General features: G+C 44.3%; 1 protein-coding gene across 1 annotated transcript in view; it reads right to left on the minus strand.

Annotated features, from left to right (window-relative positions):
• Positions 1 to 18555, minus strand: part of LMBRD1 (LMBR1 domain containing 1) — a 413956-nt gene that overhangs the window by 97833 nt on the left and 297568 nt on the right. The gene's annotated exons all lie outside the window — the stretch shown is intronic.

Below are 18555 nucleotides of genomic sequence, written 5' to 3' on the forward strand. Positions count from 1 at the left end.
TTATAGTTGTTCCAACTCCACAGAAGTCGATTTAATGAGCGACTTCTTCCATACAGGACGGTTGGAAACCTTTCATTTGATCAGTGTCTGCAGTCAATCGGCTGCAGTGCTGATCAGTGCATTCTGACAGTAGAAGAGTCCCAGCTTTCAGAATCCAATAACACAGCCATCCTCACTTGTGTGGATGGGGGATTCAGCTTGTTTCCATGTAAAGCCAGCATTAGTCTGATTGGCTATAACCATTTATCCTGCTGAGGTGCCTGGGCAGCATAGTTTGCCCCAGGACAGTTAGTCAAAGATCGGTGTGCTAAATCTATGCCACTTTGGGCAATTTAATAACTTCTGGTTTTGTTTTGTTGGCTATTTTGATGACTGTACATCTTGGAAATAGTCAGTATGTGTGGTTTTACCAAGACTTGCGGTCTGCTGTATCTAATAACACTCAAACTGTAGACTCATCCAGGGAGTCACACTCACCCAGCTGCTGAGCAAACCCCTCCTGTAATACACATAAACACACACATCTACATATACATAATATACTGTATAGAAATCACTACATTACTTTTTAAGTGGCTGTTAACCCAAATTCCTGAAACACTTTTTTTTTTTTTTTTTTGCATCGTATAGTAGATAATGTGTTTATAACCTAAATCACATTGGGTGTACCTCTCAAAAATGCATCCTCATTAAGTTGTAGCCCTCAGAAATCTGACAATTTGTGGGAGTGGCATAGCACTGAAGCTTGTCGGAGTGGCATAGTGCCACAGCTTAGGGGGGCCCCCCCCCCCCCGAGACCTAAAATTACATTATTCCCATTCCACTAAAACACAAAGTCTCTCTCTCTCTTATTCTCTGTCTCTCTCTCTCTCTGTCTAACTAGCTCTCTCTTTCTGTGTCTCTCCATCTCTCGCTATCTGTCTCTGTGTCTCTCCATCTCTCGCTATCTGTCTCTGTGTCTTCTCCATCTCTCGCTATCTGTCTCTGTGTCTTCTCCATCTCTCGCTATCCATCTCTGTGTCTTCTCCATCTCTCGCTATCTGTCTCTGTGTCTCTCCATCTCTCGCTATCCATCTCTGTGTCTTCTCCATCTCTCACTATCTGTCTCTGTGTCTCTCCATCTCTCGCTATCCATCTCTGTGTCTTCTCCATCTTTCACTATCTGTCTCTGTGTCTCTCCATCTCTCGCTATCCATCTCTGTGTCTTCTCCATCTCTCGCTATCTGTCTCTGTGTCTGTCTCTCCATCTCTCGCTATCCGTCTCTGTGTCTTCTCCATCTCTCGCTATCTGTCTCTGTGTCGGTCTCTCCATCTCTCGCTATCTGTCTCTGTGTCTCACCATCTCTCACTATCTGTCTCTGTGTCTGTCTCTCCATCTCTTGCTATCTGTCACTGTGTCTCACCATCTCTCACTATCTGTCTATGTGTCAGTCTCTCTCTATCTGGCTCAATATCTCTCTCTGTCTCACCATCTCTCACTGTCTGTCTTTGAATCTGTCTCTCTTTCACTGTCTAACTCTGTTTGCCTCTCTCTCTCACTCTGTCTCACTGTCTGACCGTCTCTAGCTGTCTGTCTCTGCATCTGTCTATCTCTGTCTCTTTTGCTTTGTCTGTCTCTCTCTGTGTCCGTCTGTCACTTTGTGTCTGTCTCTGCATCTGTCTCTCACGGTCTCTCAGTGTCAGTCTCTCGCTCTGTGTCTGTCTCTCTGTTTCACCATCTCGCACTGTGTCTCTGCGTCTCGCTCTCACGGTTTGCCTCTCACAGTCTCTCTCTCTCACTGTCTAATTCTGTGTGCCTCTCTTTGTCTTTCACTGTCTGACCAACTCTCACTGTCTCTCTCCATCACTGTGTCTGTCTCTCTCACTGTCTGTCTCTCTATCTCTCACTGTCTGTGTTCCTTTCTCTCTCACGCACTCTCTTTCACTGTCTGTCTCATGCTCTCTCTGTCTCATTGCTGCAAAAAGTCCCATGTAAGAATTTCAGTAAGCCTTGTACCTGGATAGATCCAGAGGAGAGGGGAGGAAAGTGAAAGAAAACTCTGCCGACTCCGATCTCAGGCACAGTGCGGTGCAGAGAAGCAGCAGACACGCCCCCTTCACACAGGCTTGTGCATGCGTCTTATTACACACACTAAGGAGAAGGGGAGTGGAATCACCATTTTTTTATGGTGTCTTTTTCTTTTTTTTAATCAGTAGAGTGGGCAAGATTACAGCTGACAGGCTGTTCTACCTTCCATACTATGCACAAATAATTTGCGCACTTGATATTTATGAGATTTAATGTTTTGTTTGTATTTGGTTTTCTAGGTTTACAAGGTTTACAACCATTTTAATGTTTGCTCCATGAGGAATACCACAATTAGTACAGACTTGTCAGATTTTAAGCATTTTGTACTAATGGCTATAGCACATAATAAAATAATAGTGACTGATAAAACACAGTACAGTAATATTATTTCTGGTTATTCAAAAGCCATCTACAAACGTTTTTTACCTCAGCCGGAGACCCTTTTACAGTTGAATGGCTTTAATATACTTGAAGGTATTTTGTGTATATGCTGCCACTTAACATTATAATGTTTATCTGACATCCTGAACACTGCTTTTATCCTTAGAGCTATTTATTTGATCATGATGAGTTAACTGGTGTCATCATCTAGCTGTAGTGTGGACTTTCATTTACACATACATATATATATATATATATATATATATATATATATATATATATATATATATATATATATATATATATATATACACACACAGTGGGTACAGAAAGTATTCAGACCCCCTTAAATTTTTCACTCTTTGTTATATTGCAGCCATTTGCTAAAATCATTTAAGTTCATTCTTCTTCCTCATGAATGTACACATAGCACCCCATACTGGACAGAAAAACACAGAATTGTTGACATTGTTGCAGATTTATTAAAAAAGAAAAACTGAAATATCACATGGTGCTAAGTATTCAGACCCTTTGCTCAGTAGTTAGTAGAAGCTCTCTTTTGATATAATACAGCCAGGAGTCTTTTTGGGAAAGATGCAACAAGTCTTTCACACCTGGATTTGGGGATCCTCTGCCATTCCTCCTTGCAGAGCCTCTCCAGTTCTGTCAGGTTGGATGGTAAACGTTGGTGGACAGCCATTTTTAGGTCTCTCCAGAGATGCTCAATTGGGTTTAAGTCAGGGCTCTGGCTGGGCCATTCAAGAACAGTCACGGAGTTGTTGTGAAGCCACTCCTTCGTTATTTTAGCTGTGTGCTTAGGGTCATTGTCTTGTTGGAAGGTAAACCTTCGGCCCAGTCTGAGGTCCAGAGCACTCTGGAGAAGGTTTTTGTCCAGGATATCCCTGTACTTGGCCGCATTCATCTTTCCCTCGATTGCAACCAGTCGTCCTGTCCCTGCAGCTGAAAAACACCCCCACAGCATGATGCTGCCACCACCATGCTTCACTGTTGGGAATGTATTGGACAGGTGATGAGCAGTGCCTGGTTTTCTCCACACATACCGCTTAGAATTAAGGCCAAAAAGTTCTATTTTGGTCTCATTAGACCAGAGAATCTTATTTCTCACCATCTTGGAGTCCTTCAGGTGTTTTTTTTAGCAAACTCCATGCGGGCTTTCATGTGTCTTACACTAAGGAGAGGCTTCCGTCGGGCCACTCTGCCATAAAGCCCCGACTGGTGGAGGGCTGCAGTGATGGTTGACTTTCTACAACTTTCTCCCATCTCCTGACTGCATCTCTGGAGCTCAGCCACAGTGATCTTTGGGTTCTTCTTTACCTCTCTCACCAAGGCTCTTCTCCCCCGATAGCTCAGTTTGGCCGGACGGCCAGCTCTAGGAAGGGTTCTGGTCGTCCCAAACGTCTTCCATTTGAGGATTATGGAGGCCACTGTGCTCTTAGGAACCTTAAGTGCAGCAGAAATCTTTTTGTAACCTTGGCCAGATCTGTGCCTTGCCACAATTCTGTCTCTGAGCTCTTCAGGCAGTTCCTTTGACCTCATGATTCTCATTTGCTCTGACATGCATTGTGATCTGGAAGGTATTATATAGACAGGTGTGTGGCTTTCCTAATCAAGTCCAATCAGTATAATCAAACACAGCTGGACTCAAATGAAGGTGTAGAACCATCTCAAGGATGATCAGAAGAAATGGAAAGCACCTGAGTTAAATATATGAGTGTCACAGCAAAGGGTCTGAATACTTAGGACCATGTGATATTTCAGTTTTTCTTTTTTAATAAATCTGCAACAATGTCAACAATTCTGTGTTTTTCTGTCAGTATGGGGTGCTATGTGTACATTCATGAGGAAGAAGAATGAACTTAAACGATTTTAGCAAATGGCTGCAATATAACAAAGAGTGAAAAATTTAAGGGGGTCTGAATACTTTCCGTACCCACTGTATATACATATATATATATATATATATATATATATATATATATATATATATATATATATTTTTTTTTTTATGAACTATATGTACAGGTGCATCTCATAAAATTAGAATATCATCAAAAAGTTTATTTTAGGAACTCTATTCAAAAAGTGAAACTCCTATTTTATATAGATGCATTACACACTGAGTGATAGATTTCAAGCATTTCTTTCTTTTAAATGTATTTCTTTTTTTATCAAAAGTATTCTTTATTGTAGTTTTACAAAAGAAAAAACATGTAAAAGCCATAACCGTAGCTACAAACAGATGTTCAGACTAGAAATAAGTACATCTAATAAACAGTATCGTGTTAAATGCAAACCATAGGTTTCTAAACAAAGTTGGGTAATTCAAGTAGTAATACAAGAATAAGATCTAGAAGGAAAGGGGTGAGGGGAAGAGGGAGGAGGTTTGGCAGAGGGGGGCCGGTAATTAGGAAGACAGGAAGGAGCGGGTTTAGGATATAGAGACAGGTGATGAACGGGTGGTTCATATTGGACTAGTTAAACTTTAACGGTACATTTTGGATGACGTAAACAAAGCGACCACATAGCCATAAACATTCCCAAGGTCGAATTTTTCCTAGCAACTATTCTTTCCATTTCACACTGGAAGTTGAAAAGCATTATAGTACTTGAGATGGAAGGGTTTTCACAGGTTTTCTATAGCCTAGTGATGTTTAGTTTGGCAGCATATAGTAAGTGGATGACAACATATCGAGATTGGGGAAGGTACATCTCTATGCTGATATGTAGTAGGGCTAATGCAGGGGTTGGTGGTGAGGGTATCCCCATAATGGAGGAGATCAGAGCAAATACTTGGTTTCAGAAGGAGCTTAGGAATTTGCAGTACCAGAGGGTGTGGGCAATGGAGCCCATGCTTCCGCAATTTCTCCAGCAGGAGAGTGGGTGACCTGGGTACATTTTAGATAACAAGTAGGGCGTCAAATACCATCTGTGGATGGTTTTCTAGGTAGGATTAGCAGTGGTTGTTACAGTCGGATAATTTGAATGTTCCTCTCAACGCTCACAGCCACTGGTCTCGGGCGATAGGGGTATTCAGTTCCTCAGCCCATTTGTTCAGGGTGTGCACTTGAGAGCAGGGTCCGGTATCGCTGAGACAGGAATACAACAGGGAGATACTTTTTTTTTTTAGGGCAAAGGGTAGAGATGAAATACTTAAAAATCAGAGCAGGGATAGACACTGTGGAAGGTAGTTTAGAGGAGTCCAGGAAGGGAGAGATTCTTGCATATGTGTAGGCTTCAGAGCTTGGGAGTTTAAACTCATTCTGGAGAGCTACAAAGGTTTTCAGGAAACTGTTGTTTACTATGTCGCCTGTGGTGGAGATACCAGTGGAGTGCCAACGGGAGAGGTTCAAGTTAGGGATGCATTAGGATATGGCTCTTAATGGTATTGGTAGTGATTTAGTAGGTGAATTGGGGGAGTATGTGACCAAAAGTTCTTTCCAGGCCAAAAAGGGAGGCTGAGAGTGTAGGGTTAGCATTCCGTGGGGTTGGAGAGTATTCTGTTGCAAACAGTAAAATGTAGTCTGTTAGGGTAGCGGGCTATGAATACGACGCTTCCATGCTTGACCATATTTATTCAGACGTGGGATGCCACCAAAAAAATAATTGATCTAAAATTAAAGCATAGTACTAAATGGCGGACAACGGCAGTCCTAGTCCATCTTTTCCGTGGGGTCTGGTTAGTATGCATCTAGCACATCTAGGTGGTTTAGAGTCCCAAACAAATTTAGTCAGTTGACTCTAAATTGAAGTTAGGCGGGAGTGAGGAATAAGTATAATTAGCTTACAAAATAAGTAGAGAAGCTTGGGCAATGTATTCATTTTAATGGTGGCAATACGTCTGAGTTTATAAAGGCCTATGCAGTGTAGTAATTTTAAAAGGGTGGGCAGATTTCGAGAGAAGGCATGGTAGTTTAAATTAATCAGTTGGTTCGGGTTGGAGGTAATCTGTATACCCAAGTATGGAATAGATGTGTTCGCCCACGTATAGGATAGAGTGAATCTCAGTTGGGCCGATAATTGGGGAGAGAGATGTATGGGGATGACTAAGGATTTTGTGGTATTTAATTTGTAGTATGAAACAGCTAAATTGGTGCAGGGCATATTGTATTGTCTGAAGGGACTGGAGGGGGTTAGTGACCATCAAAACCACATTGTCAGCAAATAACTGGATTTTTGTCTTAATATAAAATCCTTGGCTCTGAGGTTCACTGACAGACACAGCACCCGTCCCTCTGATAGGGTTGAGTTTTTTGTTCTTAAGAAGTGTCTTAATTACACAGAGGACTTTGGACATAGTAAAGGGTTTGGAGATATTTTCAAGTTTTGTCTCTGAAATGGAGGTTGTATAGAGATGCGTAAAAGTTGCCAAATGTGTTCGCAATTATTTGCGGGTTGGATAAGAGTTGTTTAGTAGCAAGGGTGATGGAGGATTTTGGCTTTTATGTGTTGGGCCTTAACCCGTTTGGCCAAGAGTGACCCGGCCCTAATGCCTAAGGCATAGAAATTGGCTTTGGAGAATTTGAGGTTAGTTTCAAATTTATGTAGCAGGAGGGTGTGCAATTTTTGTCTCAGCTTTGGAGCTTGGTGGCTTGTGTGTGGGAAGGAGAAGATTTGTTTCATTTTTACATACAGGATATTTGGGATAGAACCTTGTCAATCTGTTGGGTTCTCTGGCAGCTCGCTCTTTTGCTCAATTTTATGAAAATTCCTCCTAAGTAAGCTTTATAGGTTGACCAGAGCGTACATTTGTTTGGATAAGGCAGTTCATTAAGTTCAAAGATAAATTGGTGTTCAGTCTATTTCTTGTTGTACTTAAGGGTCTGCTATTAAGAAGGGATCTAGTCTCCAAATTTTTGATGGACCAGGTCGTAGGTTGCCTAGAGTAATGGAAATAGGGGCATGATCTGACCACAAGATGAGACCAATGTCAGATTTCAAGACGTTTTGAAGGGTCCATTTATTGACCAGGAAGGAGTCAAAGCGTGAGTTAAAAAACTGCGTGGTGGGGCGGAAAAAAAAAAAAAAAAAGTATAGTCACGTTCTAAACCAAGAGACCTGTAGAGTAGGGGGTTCAAAGCTGGCCAGTGTGGATGTTGATTCGTTGATTCGTGGAAGCATACAGGGATATATATATATATATATATATATATATATATATATATATATATATATTTTAGCAGAGACCCTAGAGAATAAAATGGAGATTGATGCAATATTTTTTATCACACTCTATTTTCTATAATGTGAAAGATAATGTTATGCCGAGTAGATACCCAACATGTCATACTTCAAAATTGCGCACGCTCGTGGAATGGTGACAAACATTGGTACTTAAAAATCCCCATAGGCAACACTTTAAAAATTTCTATAGGTTAAGGTTACCAGTTTAGAGCTATAGAGGAGGTCTAGGGCTCAAATTATTGCTCTCGCTCTAATGATCGCGGCAAAACTTCACATGTGTGGTTTGAACACCATTTACATATGTGGGCGCAATTTGCGTATACATTCGCTTCTGTGCGCAAGCTAACAGGGATGGGGCACTTTCATTTTTTTTTCTATTTATTTTAGCTTTTATTTTTACACTTTATTAAAAAAAAAAAATTTTTGATCACTTTTATTCCTATTACAAGGAATGTAAACATCCATTGTAATAGAAATAAGCATGACAGTACCTCTTTAATGTGAGACCTGGGGTCAAAAAGACCCCAGATCTCACATCTACACTAAAAGAAAAAAAAAAGTAATTTTTTTTAAACCCGTTGCTAGGAAGCGACGTATGACATTGCTCCGGTCCTCCAAAGCCATAGAGAAGAGTGAGGGCCATCTTGCCCTCACTCGACTTCCTGCCTGGGGGTACAGCGGACCGAATCATTTTTCAAGGACCAGGAAGCGGCGGGAGGGGAGGCACCTCTCCGGCCACCCATAAAGGTGATCCCGCGGTGAACCTGCTGCTGGGACCACCCTTATGTTAAAGAGGACCGCCCGCCGTTTAAAAAAATAATGGGATTATGGCAGCTACCTGCTGCCATAACCCTGGTATTTAACATTAAAGTACCAACGCAAATACACGGTGGGCGGTCCGTAAGTGGTTAAAAAAGGCATTTTAAAAAAGTGAAGATGTCTGGAGTTAGGGCCATATACGTTGACCAAAGTGTAGGTGGATTGAGCAGTGGTGCAAGTATTAGATATTGGCCTTGCGGATCAGCAAAAGTGTGGTGGTGTTGGAATTGACGGGTATCTCGGATAGCTGTCAATAAGCCATTCTTTTTCCTTAGGCCTGAGGCAAGATAGACGGTGTCGTACCTCTTGAGTGTCGGGGTTTTTGATGCTGCAAAGTGTGTCTCCTGTATGAATACAATGTCCATGCCTTGTTTAAATAGCGCTCTTTGAAAATTAGGCCTTTTTTGCGGGCTGTTTTAGGCCCTTAACATGTAAGGAAGTCCGATTCATCTGCATTTTGAGGTAGCTGGAGAGGTTTTCAGTAGTAGGTTTAGAAAAAGCACTCTCTTTTAGTCACTGCTCACAGAGGAGTGTGGTCTTGAGTGCCCAGATCAGGCTGGTTGGTAAACAAGTGAGGCGTTAAGAGTAAGCCCAAAAAAATAAATTGAGGCTGGTGTGGAGTAGGGAGGGGAATAAAAAGAGAACCTGTTAACAATGCGGGTTCAATGTGTGTGCAGTATTACTGCTGATAATTTCCAAACGGGGGAGGGATTTCTTCCAGCGGCATCGAGAAAATCTGAGCCAGTGGAATGAAAGTTAGGCTTGTAGGAGGCAATGGTCTGCAGCGACCCGGCCAAGTAACAAATTGGGGACGTGTGTGTATGAGTTATGTCAGGAGTCTTGAAGGGACCAGTCAGCTTTTATTTGGGAGTGAGGAGGAGAAGGTGGTATCAGGCCTTCGGCAGGAATTATGCGCCAGAGTCTCAGTAGTTGTAGGCCAGCAGAAAGCATGCACACAACGTGAGTTTTCCCTTATAATGTGATCAGGAGTTTAGTGGGGAACCCCCATTTGTATGGTATATGGTGGTTTTGGAGTGCCTTCGGTATCGTGGTCAGTTGTCAGCGATTCTCCATTGTAGCCTTGGAGAGATCTGTATATAGGGCAATCCCAGTAAAAGGTTCAGGGAGATTGAGATATGAGAGTCTCCACAGTGGGAGCACATGCATTCTAATGAATAGATGGGGGCAAGTGGGCCTGGAGGTAGCCCAACCCTCCTTAAAGAAACAAAGGGCACAATGGTAAGCAGACTGGTTGGTGAGTTGAGCTGGGGATTTTTCTGGTTTTGTCTTGCATGTGTTACCCTTTCATGTGCTCCTTGCTGTGAAGGCCAGTTATAGGTGGGGGCAGGGGCCAGTTTTTTTGTTATTGATGTATACTGGTGAGGGGACACACTGGATGCTTTTGCTGCCATTGTGCTATGTGCTGGGTGTTCATTGTGCCCCTGAGCAGGTGCGGCACTGCTGAGGTGTTATGGAAGCCCAGGTTGCTTTGATAGTGGCCTTCAGCTTATCTGCATTGTTGGGTCTGGTGTATCATCTTCCTCTTGACAATATCCCACAGATTCTCTATGGGGTTAGGTCAGGCGAGTTTGCCGGCAATCAAGCACAGTGATACAATGATCAATAAACCAGGTACTTTTGGCAGTGTGGGCTGACACTGTGTAGATGACATGGCTCCCCAAATCATCACAAACTGTGGAAAAGTTTGTATTTCATTTGGAAATGATCCAGAAGGTCCCAGAGTCTGGCGGAATAGTACAGAGGCATCTAATCCAAGTTGCACGAGGTCCAGGGTGAAGTTTTCACAGTCAGTGATGATTTGGGGAGCCATGTCATCTGTTGGTGTTGGTCCACTGTGTTTTATCAAGTCCGAAGTCAGTGCAGCCCTCTACCAGGAAATTCTAGTACTTCATGTTTCCCCTCTGCAGACCAGCTTATGGAGATGCTGATTTCATTGTCCAGCAGGACCTGGCAGTTGCCCATACTGTCAAAAGTACCAATACCTGGTTTCATGATCATGGTATCACTGTGCTTGATTGGCAAGCAAATTTGTCTGACCTAAACCTCATAGAGAATCTGTGGAGTATTGTAAAGAGGAAGATGAGACACCAGACCCAACAATGCAGACAAGCTGAAGGCCGTTAACAAAGCAACCTGGGATTCCATAACACCTCAGCAGTGCCACAGGTTGATCACCTCCATGCCAAGTCACATTAATGCAGTAATTCATGCAAAAGGAGCCCCAACCAAGTATTAAGTGCATACTATACTGTACATGGACACTTTTCAGTAAGCCAACATTTCTGTATTAAAAATGCATTTTTGTAAAATCTTACCGTAAAATCCTTTTCTCTTAAGCTCATTGACAGACGTAGTCCTTGTTGATTAATAACAACTCGGGTTATACTGCCCTCTACAGGAGTAGGACTAGACAGGAAAGAAAACATTCTGGCCACACCTTAGGGGCAGTCCCAGAGGGTATATCCTCTCTCTCTCTCTCTGCTACAGCAAATCAGTTATGTCACAAAGCAGTGTTTAGAGAATTTAACCCAACCCAAGTCAAAAACAGAGGGGCGGGTACTACGTCTGTCAATGAGCTTAAGAGAAAAGGATTTTACGGTAAGATTTTACAAAAATCAATTTTTCTCTGTCGCTCATTGACAGACGTAGTCCTCGTTGATTAATAACAACTCGGGACGTCCCAAAGCAGTACCATAAATGAGGGGTGGGAAAATGGAAATCAAAATCCAATCTAGAAGGCCCGACCGGTGCCAACTAGAAGTTTTAATGGCTCATCAATCAAAAGATGAGACTCAACTGAAATTCCAACAGAAAAAAACCCCTGAGGTAGACCACCGGTCTCCTCAAATTGCGGCCTGCAAAACCTTGCGGCCAAATGAGGAATCCGCCGATGCCATCACATCAACTTTATAAAATTTCGTAAAGGTATGTACCGACGACCAGGTGGCCGCCTTGCACACCTGGACCACTGACGCCTGATGGCGGTAGGCCCAGGAAGTACTGAGCGCTCGAGTGGAGTGCGCCTTAACAGGGAACGGAGGATTCCGACCCTTAATAGAATAAGCCTGTACCACCGTCTGTCTGATCCATTTGGAGATAGTTGCGGCAGATGCAGGCAACCTCTTTCTGGGGCCATCCGTGATCACAAAAAGTGAATCCGTCTTACGGAACGTTTCCGTAGCCTTCAGGTATACCCTGATTGCCCGAACCACATCCAAGGAATGCAACGCATATTCCCGAGGATGATTGGGCTGAGGACACATGGAAGGTAGCACCATATCTTCATTCAGTTGAAAGTCTGAAACCACCTTAGGAAGAAAGGATGGCTTCGGATGAAGAACTACCTTATCCCTATGAACCACTAGATATGGGGAATGGCATGATAATGCAGCCAGTTCTGACACCCTGCGTGCAGAAGTGATAGCCACCAAGAAGGCCACCTTCTGGGATAATGTAAACAAAGGAATTTCCCTGATATTTTCAAAGGGAGGTTTCTGCAGAACCGACAAAACCAAATTAAGATCCCAGGGTGGTAAGGGCACGCAGACTGGCGGAGCCAAGTGCCGCACCCCCTGGATGAAATTCCGCACCAAGGAATGAGTAGCCAAAGGCTTCTGAAAGAAGATTGCTAATGCTGAAACCTGACCCTTGATGGTGCTCAAGGATAGTTTCTGCTCAACCCCCTTTTGCAGAAAAGCCAAGATTCGGGTCACCGAATAGGTACGTGGGGGAAATCCCAAAGATTCACACCACGCAATATAAGTCTTCCATGTGCGATAATAGACTTTGCTGGAAGTCGCTTTCCTTGCTTTAATTAGAGTAGGAATAACTGAAGCTGACAGCCCTCTGTCCTTCAGTACCTGGGTCTCAATGGCCAGGCCATTAAATCCAGCGACTGTAAAGCACGATGGAAGATCGGTCCTTGAGACTGCAGATCCTCCCTGAGAGGAGGTCTCCAAGGAGCGTTCGCGACTAGCATGTCCAAGTCGGCCTTACCGGCCTGACGAGGCTAGCCTAGAATTTCCAGGATAACTGGAGTTCCCTCCATCTCTATCCTGCGGAGAAATCTCAGCAGCAACTTGAGAGGGGGGAAGACGTATAGTAGCTGATACTGCCTTTCTAGGCCGTTCAGCGCGTCTGCTGCGTCCGCTAGAGGATCGCGGGCGTGCGTTACCAACCTCCGCGCCTTCCTGTTGAGCCGATATGCCAACAGATCCACCTCCGGGATGCTCTGATGAAGACACAGATGGTGAAATCCTTGGTGATCGACCTAAGTCATCACCCTGATATTGTCTGACTGGATCCGAACCAGGCTGCCCTAGAGCTGCTTGGTCCAGGCAATCCGACAAAGTCTGATCGCTCTCTGTTCCCACACATTTATCAGAAACTTGATTCTTATCAGGAGTGATGATTTCTCCTGGTTGAGCATTAGAGACCGAAGTCACCAGACTAGAGGCTCCTTGGTCTGTTTGCTCAACCGGATCCGATTCCTGTAGGGAACTGAGACTAAGCTTTGGAAAAGGTAAAGAAAATGATCTGTTCAGGGAACGGGAACTACCGCTCCCTGTAGCACCTAAATGTTGGAAGGGAAGAATCGCACCGGTAGCAGTGATCGATACTCGATCTTGTGTCCTGATCGTATGATCTCCTGAACCCCTTAGTCCGAGATTCAGGAAGGCTCTAGCTCTGAATGCCGGTGAAGACGTCCCCCCACCCTCAAGCCGGGTGGGGGCGCACCTTCAGGCTGTATTAGCCTTAACTTCAGGTTTGGCTGAGTCGGCCTTTTGTTTGCCCGACCAGCGCCTCTTGAACCCTCCTAGAGGGGCTTTGCCTTTCCCGCTCGCCCCAGCGGAGCGAGGTCCTTTAGCTTTAGCAGCCTGCGGCAAAAAAAGTGCTCTTGCCCCCAGTGACATCCTTAATGATCTCATCTAGGGTGGCCCCAAATAGGCGATTCCTCTGAAAGGGGAGATTCGCCAAGGCTTTTTTGGAACCTAGATCCGCCGACCAGCATTTTAACCACAGCACACGTCTGAGGATTACCGCTGACATCGATGCATGCCCTAACAAGGGGGTGGCATCCAGGACTGGGTCATAGACGAACTGCAGTCCTTGTATAATTTGTTCCATCAAATCAGATGCTGCCTGGGGGATAACTTTCCCCTTTAGGTCATGGCGTACCAATATTGCCCATTCCGTTAATGTCTGTGAAACTAAACCAATGACAATCACTGGTCTAAAGGCTGACCCTATCAGAGAAAAAATAGTGCGGGACTCCGCTTCCATCTTCCGATCCACCGGATCCTTAAAGGACGGAGCGTCCTCCAACGGGATAACAGTGGCTTTATTCAATCTGGAAATAGGTGGATCCACCACTGGCGGTACCGTCCATTTCTTAATGAGGGATTCCTCAAACGGATAGCGTCTAGCAAAGTGCTTGGAAACAGTAAAGGTACGTTTTGAATGATCCCATTCCTCTTTAATTTTATTACCAAAACATTTGGGTAAGGGAAAAACCTTCGCCGTCTTGGTAGGTTTACTAGTACCAAAGGGAATTTCCATCTCGGTTGCCTCTGCCGGTAAAACCTCAAGTCTTAAGGTTTCCCGGACCGACACAACTAGTGCGTCCACCAATGCTTCTTCTTGTGCTATGGCGGAGGCAGGAACGTCCTCCTCACTGTCTGAGGGAACTTTACCTGAGACAACAGCCCCTGCAGAGGGACCTGCAGCTGCAATGACCATCTCAGAATCTGAATCTGAAGCATCAGATGAAATGGGGGTAGGCGGGGGTCGCTTTCTTGACCCCCGTCCCTGACAGGCCATCTCCACCCGAGACACCAAAGACTCCAAAACTGCTGTGAATGCATCAATACTCTGTGTACTGGAGGGTCCTGCGGCCACCTCGAGGGGATCAGGTGGGGGTACCTGTGTGGCAGGGTCCATGATTATTCCAGACACTTGCCGGAAAAAAATAATTTGCCAAAACAAAAAAATAAAACTTTTTTTTTTCTTTAGACCCCCAGCGCCACAGCGCCCCTCAGTGTTACCTGCTTAGGGACCCCTACAGAGAGAGAGAGAGAGAGAGAGACCCCAAGGCTCACCACTTGATGCTCAGAAGTTTCAATACAACCTGTTCCAGCACTGTCTATTACAGACAGGAAGTCTTTGGCTGGATTTCCCGGGTAAAAGGAGGCGGCTCCGCCCCTTTGCACGCCTTCCGGCGCCTCCCCCTAGCTCCTCGAGGTGTTTGGTCACCTCAAACATGGCCGCCCCCATGCTGGAGACACGAGGCTACGCCAATATGGCGGCCTCGTGCGATCTGCAAGACAATGACGGCGGCCTGTGTAGGATAGCTCGGCTAGCAGCGGCCTGCGGGATGTCTATATTCGGCCTGGCGGCCTGCGGGAGTGTCTCGGCCCCACAACCTTCACCCTGAATGGTGATAAGCCTGGCCGGCGGTACAGGACCCTGGCGGGCCGCATGCGGTCCGTGGGCCGTCGGGAGGCAGCCCTCTGTCCTTCTGGAAGTGACCGTTTGCTGGAGGAATGGCGATCTGGACTGCAGTGACTCAGGCATAGGCATCGGCCTGTGTACACCTCTGACAGGTAGGATACCTTTTACTTCAATAGTAATGCCCCTTATAGTACTGCCACTGACTTCAGTCATCCTTACAGTTTTACAATGACCTTAGATAGTCAGCTCCCAAACCAAGCCTCCTGGTTTCTGTTCACAAAAAATCACACTCAAATTGGGGGATCTGTGACCTGTTATAGGATAGAGGGGAGACCCATCCTACCATTCCAGAGAGGGGCCCGCGTCCACCACAAACCCGACGGGGGGGAGGGGGAACATTCTACTCACCATACCGGAACCAGGCGGGCGCCCACTCCTGACAGGACCCCTCTCCACCGGGGTGGGGGGGCTGTCGACCAATACGGACGCCGTGACTCTGTTGGTCATTGGCGTTCAGGCGAGACATTTAACTCGCAGGGTCAGTCCCCATCCAGTGGGACTGTCGCGGCCGACCCAGCGCGGAGCTATGGCCTGCACGCGCTCGTAGGCTGAACTAGGGTGACCACTGGATCTTAACATCCAGCTCGTCACCCAGTTACAGCTTGCTTGCTTGAAGATCTCCAGGAAACTGGAGAAAAAAGCTGTCTAAAAAAAAATCTTTCTAAGAAAAAAAATCCTGCCAGGACCGAAGATCCTAGCAAGGCATCTAGGTCCTTACTCCTAACTAGACAGAAAAAAACTGATTTGCTGTAGCAGAGAGAGAGAGGATATACCCTCTGGGACTGCCCCTAAGGTGTGGCCAGAATGTTTTCTTTCCTGTCTAGTCCTACTCCTGTAGAGGGCAGTATAACCCGAGTTGTTATTAATCAACGAGGACTACGTCTGTCAATAAACGACAGAGAAAAATCCTTTTTTTATTGGTTTATGCAATAGTCTACTTTTCTGTGATACTGAGTTTCACTTTATTAGAATTACTAAAATAAATTAACTTTTTGATGATATTCCAATTTTTTTGAGATGTACCTGCAGTTGCAATGTGTAATTTCTGAATTCCAATGCTTTTTTTTTAGTTTTTGTACTTTTTTTTTTTTTTTTAATTTGATCCAAGAGTGGCACCGGTGATCCTTTCAAGCAAGCTGTCCCTGGATCTGCTGCATGGTAGTGGATATGCATTCCCCTAGTGTGATTTTTTTTTTTTTTTAATCCGTGTTCAGGGATCCCTTGGGTTGTAAGTGTACAATGCACTGGCTAAAGCCGATTTTTTTAAAATTATTGCTGATCATTAGTTGTGATATTTTATTTGCCTATTGTTTCAGCTTTTGCACCTTTTCTGTTCCCTTGAAGAGAATGTCTCAAAACATATCAAAATATTAGAGAATACTATACTGAAGCTAAAAAACAAAAAGGGTAAGCTGTATCCCTATAGCTGCTGCATCCACTGAAACAGCTACCAAGGTAGATGTCAGGTTTAAAGAAAAAAAGGATGAAGTGAATGTGGCACTGCTAGTGGTAAAATCTGCTAATATGTGTTACATGATGTGTATCAAAATATTATACAATTCTGATAAACATATATAACAACTATGTTCAATAATGCAATAATATAAAGGTGCCAGAAAAATGAAAGTGCAAAAAAATATTAAAGTAATAAGTGCTTTAATTGATAAGCCTGTTAGAGGTTCAACATAAAGTGACAAGTGCTGTGATTAAAAAGTCCTTGGTAAAAGTATGGCAAAAGGATCTCATAAAAATGAAATTATAGTGCTGCAAAGGGTCACGCAACCATGCAGTTTGTCTGTGCCTCCACTTGCGCTCCCCCCCTTTTTTTTGCTGCACTCACCGGACAGCTCTCCCCACCACAGGGTAACAGTACCAATGACAAGCAGATCCTAAAGCCCCGTACACACGTACCGATGGTCGGCTTACAAATGTTCCTCTTTTCTCCCCGGGATGTCGGTGTCTGCTGAAAAGTGCAAAGACAGCACAAGGACAGCACAAGAATTTTGTCCGCCGACTGCAGAAGTGATGTCATGTAATGGTTAACTTTCCCTGTGTTTTCTATTTTCTGAGCATGCCCAGTCTTGCAAATCTGCGGTCTGTCGGCCGAATTGTGTACTGACAGGCGAACAATCGTCCGTTCTGGTGTCGGCATACAAATATTTTCATGTTTGCACGAAAGACTTTTGTCCGCGGATTGTGCGCAGACATCTGTCGGAGGCACCATACTAACACGCGTACAATCGGCAGATCCTTCGTCCACCGACGTTTGTATGCCGACGATCGGTACGTGTGTACGGGCCTTAAGTCAAGCGGATGTCTGTGTTTCCTTAGTTTCCACTGCCTCAGTAGTCTTATGCAAAGATAATAGGAGCCTCCACAGCCTAACTCCATTGAGCAGTTTTATTAAACAAGTAATGCACAAGCATGAAAGAAGATAATACCAGGCGTTTGTTATACAAAAAGCACTAACACAGCATTCTGGCCGCTTCTGATGACGTCTGAGTGACGAAACGCGTACGCCAAAGCTACAGCGTCACATCCGGATTCAAGCGCATGGCGTCCTGGACTTCCTGGTTTATGTATAACAAAGGTCTTATCTTCATCCATGTAAGTGCATTACTTTACTTGCTTAACCACCTCCTTCCCAAGCCTATTCTGACACTTCACTCCTACATGTAAAAATCTACTTTTTTTTGCTACAAAATTACTTAGAACCCCCCAAACATTTTATATATATATATATATATATATATATATATATATATATATATTTTTTTTTTTTTTTTTTTTTTAGCAGAGACCCTATAGAATAAAATGGTGTGTGTTTCAATTTGTTATGTCACACGGTATTTACGTAGCAGTTTTTCGAACGCCATTTTTTTGGAAAAAAAACAAAACACACATTCATGAATAAAAAAAAAAACAAAAAAACAAAACAGTAAAGTTAGCCCAATTGTTTTGTATAATGTGAAAGATGATGTTACGCCAAGTAAATAGATACCTAACATGTCACGCTTTCAAATTGCCTCTGCCCGAGGAATGACGGCAAACTACGGTGCTTAAAATCCTTCATAGGGGACGATTTAAAAGTCTTTATAGGGTACCAGTTTAGAGTGGCACAGGAGGTCTGGTGCTATAATTATTGCTCTCACTCTGACGTTCACGACAATACCTCACGTGTGGTGCGATCACCGTTTACATATGCGTGCGGGAGTAACTTATGCATTCGCAATTGTGTGTAAGCACGGTGACGCTTTACTTTTTTTTTTTTTACATTCTTTTTTTTTGTACAAACTTTTTTGCTATTACAAGGGATGTACGACATTCCTTGTGATAGCATGGGCCATGACAGGTCCTCTTTATGGAGAGATTTGAGGTCTATTAGACACCAAATCTCTTCTCTGCCCCCCCCCCCCATGCAGCTGATCGGACCGAGGTCGGGCTGATCAGCTGCTTTTCTAGCCGCTAGTGGCTAGGTAAACAAAGGGGCGGAACTGGAAGTGACAAATACTCGTCACTTCAGGTTTCCAGGGATACAGAGAGAGGGGAGCAAC

Source organism: Pelophylax lessonae, assembly GCF_965119305.1.
Source record: "Pelophylax lessonae genome assembly, chromosome: 3".
Classification (NCBI taxonomy): Eukaryota; Metazoa; Chordata; class Amphibia; order Anura; family Ranidae; genus Pelophylax; species Pelophylax lessonae.